The following is a 14,409-nucleotide window of genomic DNA, read 5'->3' as shown; positions in this document are numbered from 1 at the left end:
ATTACAATGAAAAGATTACTGTTTAGGCATAAAAATGTAATAATCTGAAGCTTTAGAATTACTTTTCTAACACCTAAATTCTCGCTCTGAGATCAAAATCTTACATAAAAAAAAAAATCAACTATGGGGATTCATCAACCAAATGTATTTGAAACTGATCATATAAAAAATTGCAGAAAGAAAAATAGCAAGTCACAGTTGCACACGGCTGCCACACGTGCTGAAAATGTCAAAAAATGTAATGAATACCACCAATAATATACACTATAATAAAATATAATTAATTTGTTTGTGTTTTTAAAATCACTAATGGAGCTCTAAAGAAAATAAATTTTTCAAAAATAAACCATAAACTCAGTAAAAGTTACTATAACTAATGGTGTCAAATAACTAATGTGGAGGAAGAGCATGTGGAAACAAACACTCACATATGATGGCCATGAGGGAGTTAAAGTTTCCAATGTTGAAACATTCACGTGCCACGTCGATAAAGAACTCTATGATTCGGGCTCGATGCTTCTTCTTCACAGGCTGTAAATGAAAAAGGTCGCATTAGCCCTCAGGGCAAATGACATCACCTCGGAAACATGATATTTTATTTTCTCTACAAAATGAAATGCATTATAATGTCTGATAAAACACAAGAAATGCAGACATTAGAGGGTAACGTCTGTGTTTTGCCTGAAAGATTTCTAAAAGTAAATCTGGCTGCAAACTAATTTACGTTCTCGGATGGTGGCCACAGAGGTTTTAATTAGTCTTTTGGTTTATTTTTGTTATATCTGCTCCTCCAGGTTTAACACTGAGGTCTTTGAGACTCACCATGCAGATTTCTGTTGCCACCAGATAACTAAGCCTGTTGAACCATTCCACGTACGCCTCCAGGTGTTCGCCTTCTTATGGCCACTGAAGCAGCTCTGCAACAACATTTTTTTTTCAATTAGCATCCCAGCTAAATCCTGTGCATGCAAGCAAATCTCTTCAATTCCCCAAAATGTAAGGACAGATGTCTATTAGCTTTAGCGTTAACGCCAAAGGCCCACTATCTCAAGAAGATAAGATGAGATCCTTAATAGTCCCATGACAGGGAAATCTACGATGTCACAGAACAACATTGCAAGTATGCAAAAATAAGGTAGAAGAAAATAATTCCCAAATACAGAAGTCAAGTTCTGTGCAGAATAACAGTAAATACACAGAATAGATCACACTATATACAAGCAGAAAGAATGTTTTGTCACATTGCCAAGTATTCAAGTGATGTTGTACATGAGTGTGCAAGTATTATTGCACAAAATGTGTAGTCTGATTGCAAATAGCTGAAAAATTGTTACTGGAAGGATATTAATGATTTGAGTGGTCTACTGGGAACAGTGCTGGTTGTGGAATCTGACAGCAGCAGGAAGGAACCAGTGATATCGCTCCTTCACGCACTTTGGGTGGAGCAGCCCTGTCACTGAAGGAGCTTTCTAGTGCAGTCAGGGTGTCACGCATGGGGTGTGGAGGTGTTCTCCAGCAGGGATGACAGTTAGCCGTCATCCTCCTTTCTCCCACCTCCTGTACTGAGTCCAGGTACTTCCCAGGGACAGAGCTGGCCTTCCTAATGACACACACTTCCTAATCAAAGAAGGTCCTCAGGAGCGCCCCCTGCACTCTGAAGGACCCGAGTCGCTTCAGCAGGAACAGTCCAGTTTATTGTTTAGGTGAACACCCAGGTGCTTGTAAGACGTCCACTATCTCAATAGCCATTCCCTGGCTCTTCACCATGTCAGTGGAAAGTACCTGTGCCTGTGGAAATCCACCACCAGCTCTTTGGTTTTCCCCTCACTGATGTGGCAACGGTTCCACTGACACCAAACCACAAAGTCGTGGGTCAACAACCAGGTTATATATCAAGAATTCGCACCACACTAACTACCATGTTTTGGTTTGGGGTTTTTTTTTGCGTGTTCCCATTTTACTCATGGTCATTGTGGTGATTTGGTATGTGACCTTCTTCCTGGATTAGTGGGTATTGAACCCTAAACCTTCTAGAACTTGCTCACACGACTCCATGAAATTCCTGCTCCATTGCTGCTATGATTTTGTTACAATTACAAACAGGCACTTTTTGAAAACAATGGGTTCCTCTTATGATTTCTATTTAAAATTTTTATATTTGCATATTCGTCCATTTTTTTATTGTTAAAACTGTGCCACCCTTTGAAGCAAACTTGGAAATTGTACTTTCACCTGTTGTATAAAATAAACATTCTAAATATAACTGTTGTGAGAAGCCCCTTGAGTCCTTCTAAGCTGTGATGCAAAAGCACTACCACGGTGCCACCATGTTGTGGCATTCATAACTGGTCTACAGAAGCAAATAAACAGCACGGAAAGGTCGGAGCCTAAAGTAAAGTATTCAGTGAGTTCGTAACACCAGCATGACTCAGTGCTGACAGAAGCCTGTATTTGATGAACCTGGGTCACACAGTACTCAACCCATCAAACTCAATTTCAAAAATATTTAGCGATGTGGGCGACACAGTAGCGAATGATGTATGTCAACGTTTGGGAAAACCGTTTGTGAACACTGAATGGGTTTGGGCTCAACACTTGTTGAGGTGATGTCATGCAGCTGCCATATTAAACTTACACTGGGTCCTACAGACACAAGACCCATTAATATTCTAATCTCCACTTGTGCAGACCGGCCCTTTGTGTGGATTCCTCTTGATCCGATTCCACACATTCCTTTGGCCTTACGCCACTCAGCAACTTTTCCCGCCAGCGGACACATCACAGGTTAACACACACACACACACACGTTTATCTACACTTGATAGGACTCTTTGATATAACCCAGAATTTTGCTACACGATGAACCCCAGTACTTTTTCAAACATAATTCAAATCCATAAAGCTATAAGTCATAAAAAGGATTTTTTTTTTCCCCAGCACCATTATAATTGTAATCATTTATACTTAAATCAAGGATTCACAATCTTATATCACCATTATGATCAAATCCTTATTGCCTGGAAACTGGTTAGGGTTTTGACCCACATGGTTTAAAATACAGTGACAAGATGCAATGACACACTGGGAAAGTCACTTTCAAAGGGTACAGTTATGTAACATATGCTAGTTTTGGCTTCATAGAGCTGAAGAAATTCCATAGACCATTAACTATACCTGAAAGTGCCCAATAATATTGAACGACGTGAAATGGGAACAAAAATACAACACGCATAGTTAGACAATCAATGTTGGAACGAACTCTGGATAAAAATCCAGACAAATTTCATGCAAAGATGTTTGCTGGATACCTGCTGGACAGGTAAGACTACACACACAGGTCTACTGCATCAGTGGTAATATTAAATGTTACAGTTACAACATTTTCACTTGGTTGCCAAAATAAGTCAGTGAGGAGATAAACATAGCTTTCTTAAAACAAGTTCTTCCGAGTTGTAAATCACAAATACCAACTTCCCAGTTTTATCAAATCATCTATAATCTCATGGAGCAAACTCGCTATATTTGTCATGGAACCCCCAAATAAATACTTTACTGCCAACAACATTAGCTGTAAGACAGTGCTGTGATGTTACCACAGAAATACATGAATTTTTAAAAAGGTATCATGAGATTTCAGCACGAATTCAATTTGGTAGCCAACTGAAGGAGGCTACACCTTTAAACAAAGACATATAGCTCTCAAAACAACCTTTTGGGAAATGAGCGAGGACAATCTCCTTCAACTTGGAAGGTATGGAAACTCAAATGGTCCCCACAAAGACAAATAAACACACATAGCCATTCCCATATTTCAAAGGAAATTGTTGGGGGGGTACGAGGCAGGAGAGCTTGAGGCACAAAGAGCGTATTAACCCCCTTGTCACCTTGCTTCCAAAAAAGGCCCGTTGCATAGCAGCCAAACGCTAGACAAGAGAACCCCTCCCCCTCCACATAAACACCCCAAAACAAACTGCAGCCGCTTTAGGTTGCTCGGAGATGAAGCATGCGCCTGCCTGCCTACCTAATCCTGACACGGGGATGATTTTTATTGGTAGTCGTTAGTATCAGCACAGGACATTTGTCCCGTCTGGATACCAGCTGCCCGAGGTTTGACCTGACAGGCAGTTCGTCGCTGTGTTGTGTAAACTTAGTGTCCGTCTGGAAGTGAAACGAGGCCTTCCCACTCAAACCACATCATCAGACACATGGACATGAGCCAATACGTTGGCAGAACCGCCGGGTGCGTTTCTTATTTTTGGAAAAGCTCACAGTTATTACCTTACTGTTGTTCAGAGGGTCTTTCTGCACGAAAGCTTGCACAAATTCTTCAGGTCCAATGTAACTCAGTCGTTCCTAAAAAGGAAGGAAAAACTGCAATAAGTTCCCTCGACTCAACTATTGTTTAAATCAAGCCGTGGTAAAAACACCACATAGATCCAGTCCAGGATCTGCCGACTCCCTACAGGTAATGAAATAACTGTCCAGAACTATTTCCTAATCCACTCGAGTTGGATCTCCATCTGGATCTGGCCCACGTTTCCCAAGATCATCTTCGGATCAAAAAGTTCTGACTGTATTTCAGAGACCTACAACAAGACCCAGAACATCTTGACCTTAAAATTGTTTGAGAAACATGAATTGGCTCAAACTCACTCAGGACAAAGAACACACCTCTTGGAATGATCTCACAGATTGGGTTTATCCAGATTATCACTTTATTTGTAGGTAAACACAAGCGGGGGTGGGGGGGATTAAATATTGAAGCAAATGATCCCTTGTTGCAACTGAAGCAGCTGCTTAAAGCCGAATCTGTTGGGAAGGTGTCGTAGCACGGACCCACAACATGGGGCGCAAATGAATGGACAATGAGTAAGCCAAAAGGTAACAATTTACTGTTGTGACAATACACAACTAAATACACAGAAATTGCAAAGTCAATTAACACCAGGTGACGTGTGGGCAGGCTCGAAGATAGAAGACCCCGACGAGAGAGAGGCCGCGTCCCACACGGCCTCCACCACCAACGGTCTGAAGAACACCGGAGCCGCCAAGTCCCGAATCCCCAGGTGACCTCTGTCTTCGGCTGTCGACCCTGGTACTGCTGGCAAAAAGCAGAGACAAGATGAATGAGTGTAAATCCGTACACTCAGTGGTCTACAGTCTGTACACAGTTAGGAGGGAGCACCTCCACCTCCAATCACACACACTCGTGCAGCTCCTGATCTACCACTTATCTGGGATGGGGTGCGAGGTGAAGCCGTCACTCTCACACCAAACGCCAATCCTCCAGACAAGGCAACACTTCAGGAAAATGGCTGCAACAGAAGTTCAGTTGGTTACACAATGTGTCAGTCAGCAGAGAAATTACCTCTCGGTAGTCGATTTCTCGGCGAGGAGGTGGAGTTGCAGTCCGGCTTTTATGATGGTGATGATGATGATGAACGAGTGACAGCTGGTGCAGGGGATGAATGACAGCTGTCACTTCTTCTGGGTCTGGCGCCCTCTCGTGCTTGGAGCCCGCACTCCAAGCAGGGCGCCCTCTGGTGGTAGTGGGCCAGCAGTACCTCCCTTCAGCGGCCCACATAACAGGACCCCCCCCTCAACGGCGCCTCCTGGGCTTGTCCGGGTGTCTTCTGTAGAAATCGGCCAGGAGGGCCGGGTCCAGGATGAAGCTCCTCTTCACCCAGGAGCGTTCTTCAGGTCCATACCCCTCCCAGTCCACCAGATATTGGAACCCCGGCCCTTACGACGGACGTCCAGGAGCCTGCGGACTGTCCAAGCAGGCTCCCCGTCAATGAGCCGGGCAGGAGGCGGCGTAGGTCCAGGTGCACAGAGGGGCGAGGTGTGGTGTGGCATGATACGGGACATGTGGAATACCGGGTGGATCCGCAGTGAAGCTGGGAGTTGGAGCTTCACTGCGGCCGGGTTGATGATTTTGAGGATTGTGAAGGGTCCGATGTATCTGTCTTTTAACTTGGGGGAGTCCACACAGAGGGGGATGTCCTTCGTTGAGAGCCACACCTCCTGCCCGGGCTGGTACGTGGGGGGGGGACCGTCGGCGGTCTGCTTGGGATTTGGCCCTCGTCCGGGCCTTCAACAGGGCAGAGCGGGCGGTCCGCCACACCCGGCGACATTTCCGAAGGTGGGCCTGGACCGAGGGCACACGACCTCTCCCTCCACCAGCGGGAATAATGGGGGCTGGTACCCAAACACACCTCAAAAGGGGAGAGGCCGGTAGCAGACGAAACTTGGCTGTTGTGGGCATACTCGATCCAGGCCAGATGGTGACTCCAGGCCGCCGGATGTGCGGAGGTGACACACCGCAGGGCCTGCTCCAACTCCTGGTTGGCCCGCTCTGCCTGGCCATTGGTCTGGGGGTGGTACCCGGACGAGAGACTCACGGTGGCCCCCAGCTCCTTGCAGAAACTCTTCCACACCTGTGAAGAGAACTGGGGACCACGATCCGAGACGATGTCCGACGGTATCCCATGCAGCCGCAAGACGTGGTGAACCAGGAGGTCTGCTGTCTCCTGGGCCGTCGGGAGCTTCGGGAGGGCCACGAAGTGGGCCGCCTTGGAGAACCGGTCCACTATCGTGAGGATTATGGTGTTGCCCTGGGACGGCGGGAGGCCCGTGATGAAATCCAGGCCGATGTGAGACCAGGGGCGATGAGGCACTGGCAGGGGTTGGAGGAGGCCCGTCGTCCTCCGATGGTCTGCCTTGCCCCTGGCGCAGATGGTACAGGCCTGGATGTAGTCCCGGACGTCGGTTTCCAGGGACGCCCACCAGAAGCGCTGCTGGACTACTGCCACGGTCCTACGCACTCCGGGATGACAGGAGAGCTTGGACCCGTGACAGAAGTCCAATACGGCAGCTCTTGCCTCTGGTGGGACGTACAGTCTGTCCTTGGGGCCAGTCCCCGGGTCCGGGCTCCTGGTCAGGGCCTCCCGGACGGTCTTCTCCACGTCCCAGGTAAGGGCGGCCAGACAGTGGACTCGGGGATGATGGTCTCGGTGGGGTTCGACAGCCCCGCTTTGGCTTCTTCTTCGTGCACCGGGACAAGGCGTCTGATTTTTGGTTCTTGGTCCCGGGGCGATATGTAATCCGGAAGTCAAAGCGCCCGAAGAACAGAGACCAGCGGGCTTGCCTGGGGTTCAGCCGCTTGGCGGTCCGGATGTACTCCAGGTTCCGATGGTCAGTGAAAACCGTGAAGGGCAACGAAGCCCCCTCCAGCAGGTGTCTCCACTCTTCAAGAGCCTCCTTCACCGCAAGAAGTTCCCGATTGCCAACGTCATAGTTCCGTTCAGCTGGGGTCAACCTGCGGGAATAAAAGGCACAAGGATGGAGAACTTTATCAGCCTCCACGCTCTGGGACAGCACGGCTCCTATCCCTGAGTCAGAGGCGTCCACTTCTACTACGTACTGGCGATCAGGATCAGGCTGCACCAGAACTGGCGCAGTCGAGAACCGGCGTTTCAACTCCTGGAACGCGGCTTCGCACCGATCCGACCAGGTGAAGGGGACCTTGGTGGAGGTCAGGGCAGTCAGGGGGCTAACTACCTGACTGTAACCTTTGATGAACCTCCTGTAAAAATTGCAAAGCCGAGGAACTGCTGTAGTTTCCTGCGGCTTGTTGGTTGGGGCCAATCTCTCACCGCCGCAACCTTAGCCGGATCAGGGGCGACGGAGTTGGAGGAGATGATGAACCCCAGGAAGGACAAAGAAGTGCGGTGGAACTCGCACTTCTCGCCCTTCACAAACAGCCGGTTCTCCAACAACCGCTGTAGGACCTGACGTACATGCTGGACATGGGTCTCAGGGTCCGGGGAAAAGATGAGTATGTCGTCCAGATATACGAAGACGAACCGATGCAGGAAGTCCCGCAAGACGTCGTTTACCAAAGCTTGGAACGTCGCGGGGGCGTTAGTGAGGCCGAACGGCATGACCAGGTACTCGAAGTTACCTAACGGGGGTTGAATGCCGTCTTCCATTCGTCTCCCTTTCGGATCCGAACCAGGTGGTACGCATTTCTAAGATCCAATTTCGTAAAGATTTGGGCTCCATGCAGGGGCGTGAACACTGAATCCAACAGAGGTAACGGGTATCGGTTGCGAACCGTGATCTCGTTCAGCCCTCTGTAATCAATGCATGGACGGAGTCCGCCGTCTTTCTTGCCCACAAAAAAGAAACCAGCACCCATCGGGAGGTGGAGTTCCGGATCAGCCCGGCAGCTAAGGAGTCCCGGATGTAGGTCTCCATTGATTCGCGTTCCGGACGTGAGAGGTTGTACAACCTACTGGACGGGTACTCAACGGGACTAAATCGATGGCACAATCATACGGTCGGTGCGGAGGAAGAGTGAGCGCCAGATCTTTGCTGAAAACGTCAGCAAGATCATGGTACTCCTCTGGCACCGCCGATAGATTGGGGGGAACTTTGACCTCCTCATTAGCTGTAGTGCCGGGGGGAACCGAGGATCCTAAACACTCCCGGTGGCAGGTTTCGCTCCACTGCGTCACAACCCCGGACGGCCAATCGACCCGGGGATTGTGCTTCACCATCCATGGAAAACCCAAAATCACTCGGGAGGTAGATGGTGTTACATGGAACACTATCTCCTCCCTGTGATTCCCAGATACAACCAAGGTCACTGGTTGTGTCTGATGTGTGATTAATGGAAGAAGAGTGCCATCTAGTGCTCGCACCTGCAATGGTGCCGGCAGAGCCACCAGAGGGAGCCCTACTTCCTTTGCCCATCTGCTGTCCAGCAGATTCCCTTCTGACCCCGTGTCTATTAGTGCTGGGGCGTGAAGGTTAACTCCTCACAAAGGATTGTTACTGGGATTCGTGCCGATCTGCGGGGTCTTTCCGCGTGTGTGTTATGGCCCACCCTTAGCCCAGATTCTAAGGACGGGGTTTGTAGTTTGACCGTTCAGGGCAGTCCCTCTGCATGTGCTCACAAGAGCCGCAGACAAAACATCCCCGCGGGCCAGTCTCCTGTCTGTCAGTTAATCTTACTTTGGCCCTGCTCGTGTCCATAGCCTCCTCAGCAGGGGGAGCTGTAGCCCACGGGGCTCTCTGGCAGTGAAGCGTGGGGACGACGTCGCCTTGTCGGAACCGGAAGGGGGAGGGACGGCTCGTACCCGGTCACGCCCCCCGGCCTGCTCCCGACGATGCTCATTCAAACGGTTGTCTAAGCGTATAACCAAATCGACAAGCCCGTCAAAATCCCGCGGTTCCTCCTTAGCCAGTAGGTGCTCCTTGAGGACCGGTGACAGTCCATTTACGAAGGCGGCGCGGAGCGCAACGTTATTCCAGCCGGACCTCGCTGCCGCAATGCGGAAGTCGACTGCATACTCGGCTGCGCTACGGCGCCCCTGTCTTATCGACAGCAGCACGTTTGAAGCGGTCTCGCCTCTGTTGGGATGATCAAACACTTGTTTGAACTCCCGTACAAACCCAGTATAAGACGTTAGGAGCCGTGAGTTCTGCTCCCAAAGCGCCGTAGCCCATGCGCGTGCCTCTCCTCGAAGCAGATTAATAACATAACTACCCGGCTAGCATCTGATGCGTACATGACAGGGCGCTGTGAAAAGACGAGCTAACACTGCATGAGGAAGTCCGCGCACGTCTCGACACAGCCCCGTACGGTTCCGGAGGGCTTATGTAAGCTTCAGGGGATGGTGGGGGGGTTTGTTGAACGACCAGTGGTACGTCTGATTCAGGCCCAGGACCAGCCAGAGGAGGAGCTGCAGCAGCGCCCTGATCGTGCGCTTCCACCCTGGCGGCGAGAGCCTCCACTCTCCGATTAAGGAGGACATTCTGCTCGGTCACTAAATCCAACCGAGCCGTGAAGGCGGTTAAGATCTGCTGCAGCTCACCCAACACGCCTCCCGCTGACGCCTGCGCTCCTGGCTCTGCCATTGGCCGTTCACGCTCGAGCTGACGCCCCTCGGAATCCATGACGATTGGCCGAGAAATCCTGTTGGGAAGGTGTCGTAGCACGGACCACAACAGGGGGCGCAAATGAATGGACATGAGTAAGCCAAAAGGTAACAATTTACTGTTGTGACAATACACAACTAAATACACAGAAATTGCAAAGTCAATTAACACCAGGTGACGTGTGGGCAGGCTCGAAGATAGAAGACCCCGACGAGAGAGAGGCCGCGTCCCACACGGCCTCCACCACCAACGGTCTGAAGAACACCGGAGCCGCCAAGTCCCGAATCCCCAGGTGACCTCTGTCTTCGGCTGTCGACCCTGGTACTGCTGGCAAAAAGCAGAGACAAGATGAATGAGTGTAAATCGTACACTCAGTGGTCTACAGTCTGTACACAGTTAGGAGGGAGCACCTCCACCTCCAAATCACACACTCATGCAGCTCCTGATCTACCACTTATCTGGGATGGGGTGCGAGGTGAAGCCGTCACTCTCACACCAAACGCCAATCCTCCAGACAAGGCAACACTTCAGGAAAATGGCTGCAACAGAAGTTCAGTTGGTTACACAATGTGTCAGTCAGCAGAGAAATTACCTCTCGGTAGTCGATTTCTCGGCGAGGAGGTGGAGTTGCAGTCCGGCTTTTATGATGGTGATGATGATGATGAACGAGTGACAGCTGGTGCAGGGGATGAATGACAGCTGTCACTTCTTCTGGGTCTGGCGCCCTCTCGTGCTTGGAGCCCGCACTCCAAGCAGGGCGCCCTCTGGTGGTAGTGGGCCAGCAGTACCTCCTCTTCAGCGGCCCACATAACAGAATCAGGAATCTGGCTCACACAAGACCAACACCACCCCAGGGGATGACAATTTGGGCAAGTCTGAACTGATGCTCCTCATCTCATTAGGCTTTTTAACAGAACTGTCAGCACCGTCCCAAAACTGATCATAATGCTGATGAGTAAAACTGTACACCAATAAAACTAATACCCTAAACCACAATAATAACACTCAGTTCAGACAAAACAATATTGAAGATTGTCCTTGAAGAACCCGTAACATTTGTTTTTCCATGAACAAACCATTTCAAATCAATACAGCAGCAGGTCGGACATGGAAGGAGCTGCGTTCATTTCACCTTCCATCACACCATCAGCTTGCTCGTTTCTCATGTTGTCTGCTTGGTTGATTTGGTTTTATTGTCTCCAGGTCCATGCCAATAACCCTTACCAAAAAGTAGTATATGCAAGTATGTTTCAAGTATACTTCTAGTTTATTTTATATACTTATCAGTACTATTTTTTGGTAAGGGGAACCTCAATCACATCAGGATTTTTCATATTTACGTGCAAATATGTTTTGAAGCATCACAGTAAATGATCGATGTGATGCAATAACTTTAACTGAGAAAAAGTTTGCCTTCCAGACCTTGTCTGTTCTTTTCCATGTTTCTGTAGATTATCTGGTACTGCCGCTGAATAGTAAACCAATAAAAGTTATCTATACAAGATCATGTAATAACATGACTGAACCATTGTCCAGGCATCATGACGTTCATTCAATTAAATATTCACAATGGAAAAAGTCCAGTCAGTCAATGGATAACCACATCGACCCCATCAATAAAGGTGCAAATTCCATTTCACGAGTCAAAAAATGTTAAACCTATAATTCCTCTTTGATCTTTTTAGCCATTGAAGTCATAACAGGAAATTTCTTCTGCACAACTATAACTTTACCTTAGTATTCAAATTTAAGAATTCACAGTTTTATGCTGCCAATATAATCAAAATTTACCCAGTATGGAAACAGTTTGGGATTTTGAGCCACATGGGTCAAAAATACAGCGACAAGACTACATGACATATTTTCTGTGAAATGTGGTCGATCACCTCATGGGATGTTCTGACCCTGAAACAGACTCTGCTAGTAATCAAAGGCAGCCAGAGACGCCATTGGAAAGGCCTCATATTGGGACATATTTCACAGTGTTTTCGCTAGATATCTCCTAGACAGATAAAACAATGCAGGAAACCTGCTCGTGCACACCTGCACTTCCTTTTTTGCCTACAAGATTTCAAGAAGCAAACTCATATTTCTCAGAATCCATTACCAACAACAAAGTTAGGTGTATTTCTGCGATATACTGCAAAAATAATAGTACTTTAAGAAAACAAAATTACTTTAATAAAAAAATAAAAAAATCGGCAGCTTTGTGGAAAAATGATTTCTTGACTCAATAATTATCATTCAAGCTAAAATATACCTTATTTTCCAAAGTATAAATCACTGGGATTTTCTGTTTGTTTTTCCTAGTTTGGGAGGTGCTGCGAATTACACTCCAGTACGACATATATACTGAAAAAAATCACACCTTTGTTATTGATAATAATAATTAGAATGACCACTATATCAGACTTTACCAGGAATGAAAGGATGACAAAATAAACTCTACTATAAAAAAGGGAAATGCCAATAATAAGAAGACATCTGCAACAATGTACAAAAAACCCAATTAAAGGGCTGATAATACAGAACAAAGGTGTGATTTATATACAGGTTTTTCCCCTTCAAGAGGCATTCTTTAAGAGGTGTGTCATACTCCAGAAAATACCATACCATTAGAAAATTGTGAACACAATGATCAGATATGTATATAGTAAAAAAAAAAAAAAAGATTAAAGCAAGAATACACATCAGAATTCCTGCTGTTTCTTTCAGTTCTTACCAGCTCTATGTGGGTCAGCTGCTGGGCAACAGTGAATGGGTCATTGCAGAGAGAAAGCAAGTCCCTCTGGATGGTTGCCTGGGGTTTAGCCTTAAGAGCCGTCAGCCGCTCAACTGCTGTGGCATTAATCTTGACTAGCGCTCCTCATACTGGCTTAGAACAGTCAACCTCCTGATTAGCCCCTGGCTCATTTGGGTGACCGTTTTTCTGTAAACCTGGGGAAAGGGTATAATAAGGACAGAGAATAAGGACATTCTGTCAGACGTTCACCTGCTGGTATGTGACAATCAAATCCTGCAAGTTTCAAACAGTTGGACTATGAATCTTAAAAATGTCCTGTTTCCCAACAGCATTTAATATTGCAGAAGTTTAATCCATGACTTTTGTTTGTTATACAATTTTGCAAATATATGAACACCCAATAGAGAGCCTTGATGAACACCTGCATAAACTGACAATTCACAAAACTCAAGCATACTGAGGTTTGTTATAAACATAGCTGCGCCAGATTTCTAGTAAGTTTGGCGAGACAACAACAACAAAAGAGCAGAATGAGAGTGAAATTTGACCAAAACCTCCAGTTGCAGGCACACATCCTTGCTTAGCTCATCTGGAGGCGTTTTCAGTGCAGTGGTTTCCCCAACCACTGCTCTGAGCAGTAACCGCACACATGCATGCACACACGCATGTGCGCACATGTTGATTATATGTCAGCAGAAATTTGAGCAAACTGAGGCCAGCTCTTGGTTCAAACCACAATACGACCCTCAAAATCTCAACCTCCGGTAATTACTTTGAAGAAAACTCTGGTCACACACTTAGAAGGTCAGTCAAAATATTACGCAAGTCTGTTCCGGCCAGGATCATTAAGGTCTCTGAGGTTACGAAGCAGAGCATGAAACTAGACTGCAAGGATTTGGGGGGTGCAGGATTCCAAACACTCCCCAGAATCAAGCAGGGTTCAGACCACAGTTTCATAATTGTTCCCCTGCTGACACATGTTGGAAATTGCATTAAAGGGTCCATGCACAGACGCTCATGTGTGTTTGATTTTTGTGTACTCCTGTTACGTATGTATTATGGCCTGCTTCCATCCCACCGGTATGAGTTACGCAAAAGGGTTGCGGTGACGAGGCCCTTTTCCCATGACCACATCCCTCCTCCCTGCGCTGGCTGCCAATTCAGCCTCCAACATCTACAAACACGTCTGACTTCAGCAGGGTGGGAATTGACAATTCCCTCGGAAAGTGCCTGGAGAGCAATTGAGATGGACCTTCCTCACACTGCTGGAAGCAGCAACAGCGAGATCTTTCTTCCAAAATTCACTTCCCAGGATCAGACAAATGCATTAGTTGAGAGCCAATGTGGTTCCACGCGATGTGAGGACATGAAAAGACACATCCACGCATCAAACAATCATCTGTGTGACTGGAAATTACCATTTTAGTGAACAATGATTGAACTTCAACTTGGAAAAAAAATGAGAATGACAGGAGGCCAAAGAGTTCACCAAAATTATCTGTGCTCATCCTGATACACAAGTCAACTGATCCCACGGGGAAGGTGATGGTCCAGTGGTTAAGCTTTGGGCTTGAGACCAGAGGATGCTCGGATCAAACCACAGCCTAACCTGAAAATCACTAAGGGCCCTTGGGCAAGGTCCTTAATCCCCTAGTTGCTCCCAATGTAGTGAGCACCTTGCATGGCAGCACCCTGACATCAGTTGATATTGGCACCGTTGA

The 14,409-nt window shown here is 47.5% G+C and overlaps 1 protein-coding gene and 1 long non-coding RNA gene across 2 annotated transcripts in view; both read right to left on the bottom strand.

The window, feature by feature from the left end:
* rasgef1ba (RasGEF domain family, member 1Ba) overlaps nucleotides 1-14,409 on the bottom strand; it is a 79,295-nt gene that overhangs the window by 19,934 nt on the left and 44,952 nt on the right. The gene's annotated exons all lie outside the window — the stretch shown is intronic.
* On the bottom strand, nucleotides 887-12,735 carry LOC117511193. The gene is made up of 3 exons (XR_004560907.1): nucleotides 12,668-12,735; nucleotides 4,279-4,353; nucleotides 887-917 (listed from the first exon to the last, which is right to left on the bottom strand). It is a non-coding gene; the product is annotated as an uncharacterized LOC117511193 (long non-coding RNA).

This window comes from Thalassophryne amazonica, chromosome 5, assembly GCF_902500255.1.
Source record: "Thalassophryne amazonica chromosome 5, fThaAma1.1, whole genome shotgun sequence".
Classification (NCBI taxonomy): Eukaryota; Metazoa; Chordata; class Actinopteri; order Batrachoidiformes; family Batrachoididae; genus Thalassophryne; species Thalassophryne amazonica.
This window is presented reverse-complemented; position numbering and strand designations above follow the sequence as displayed.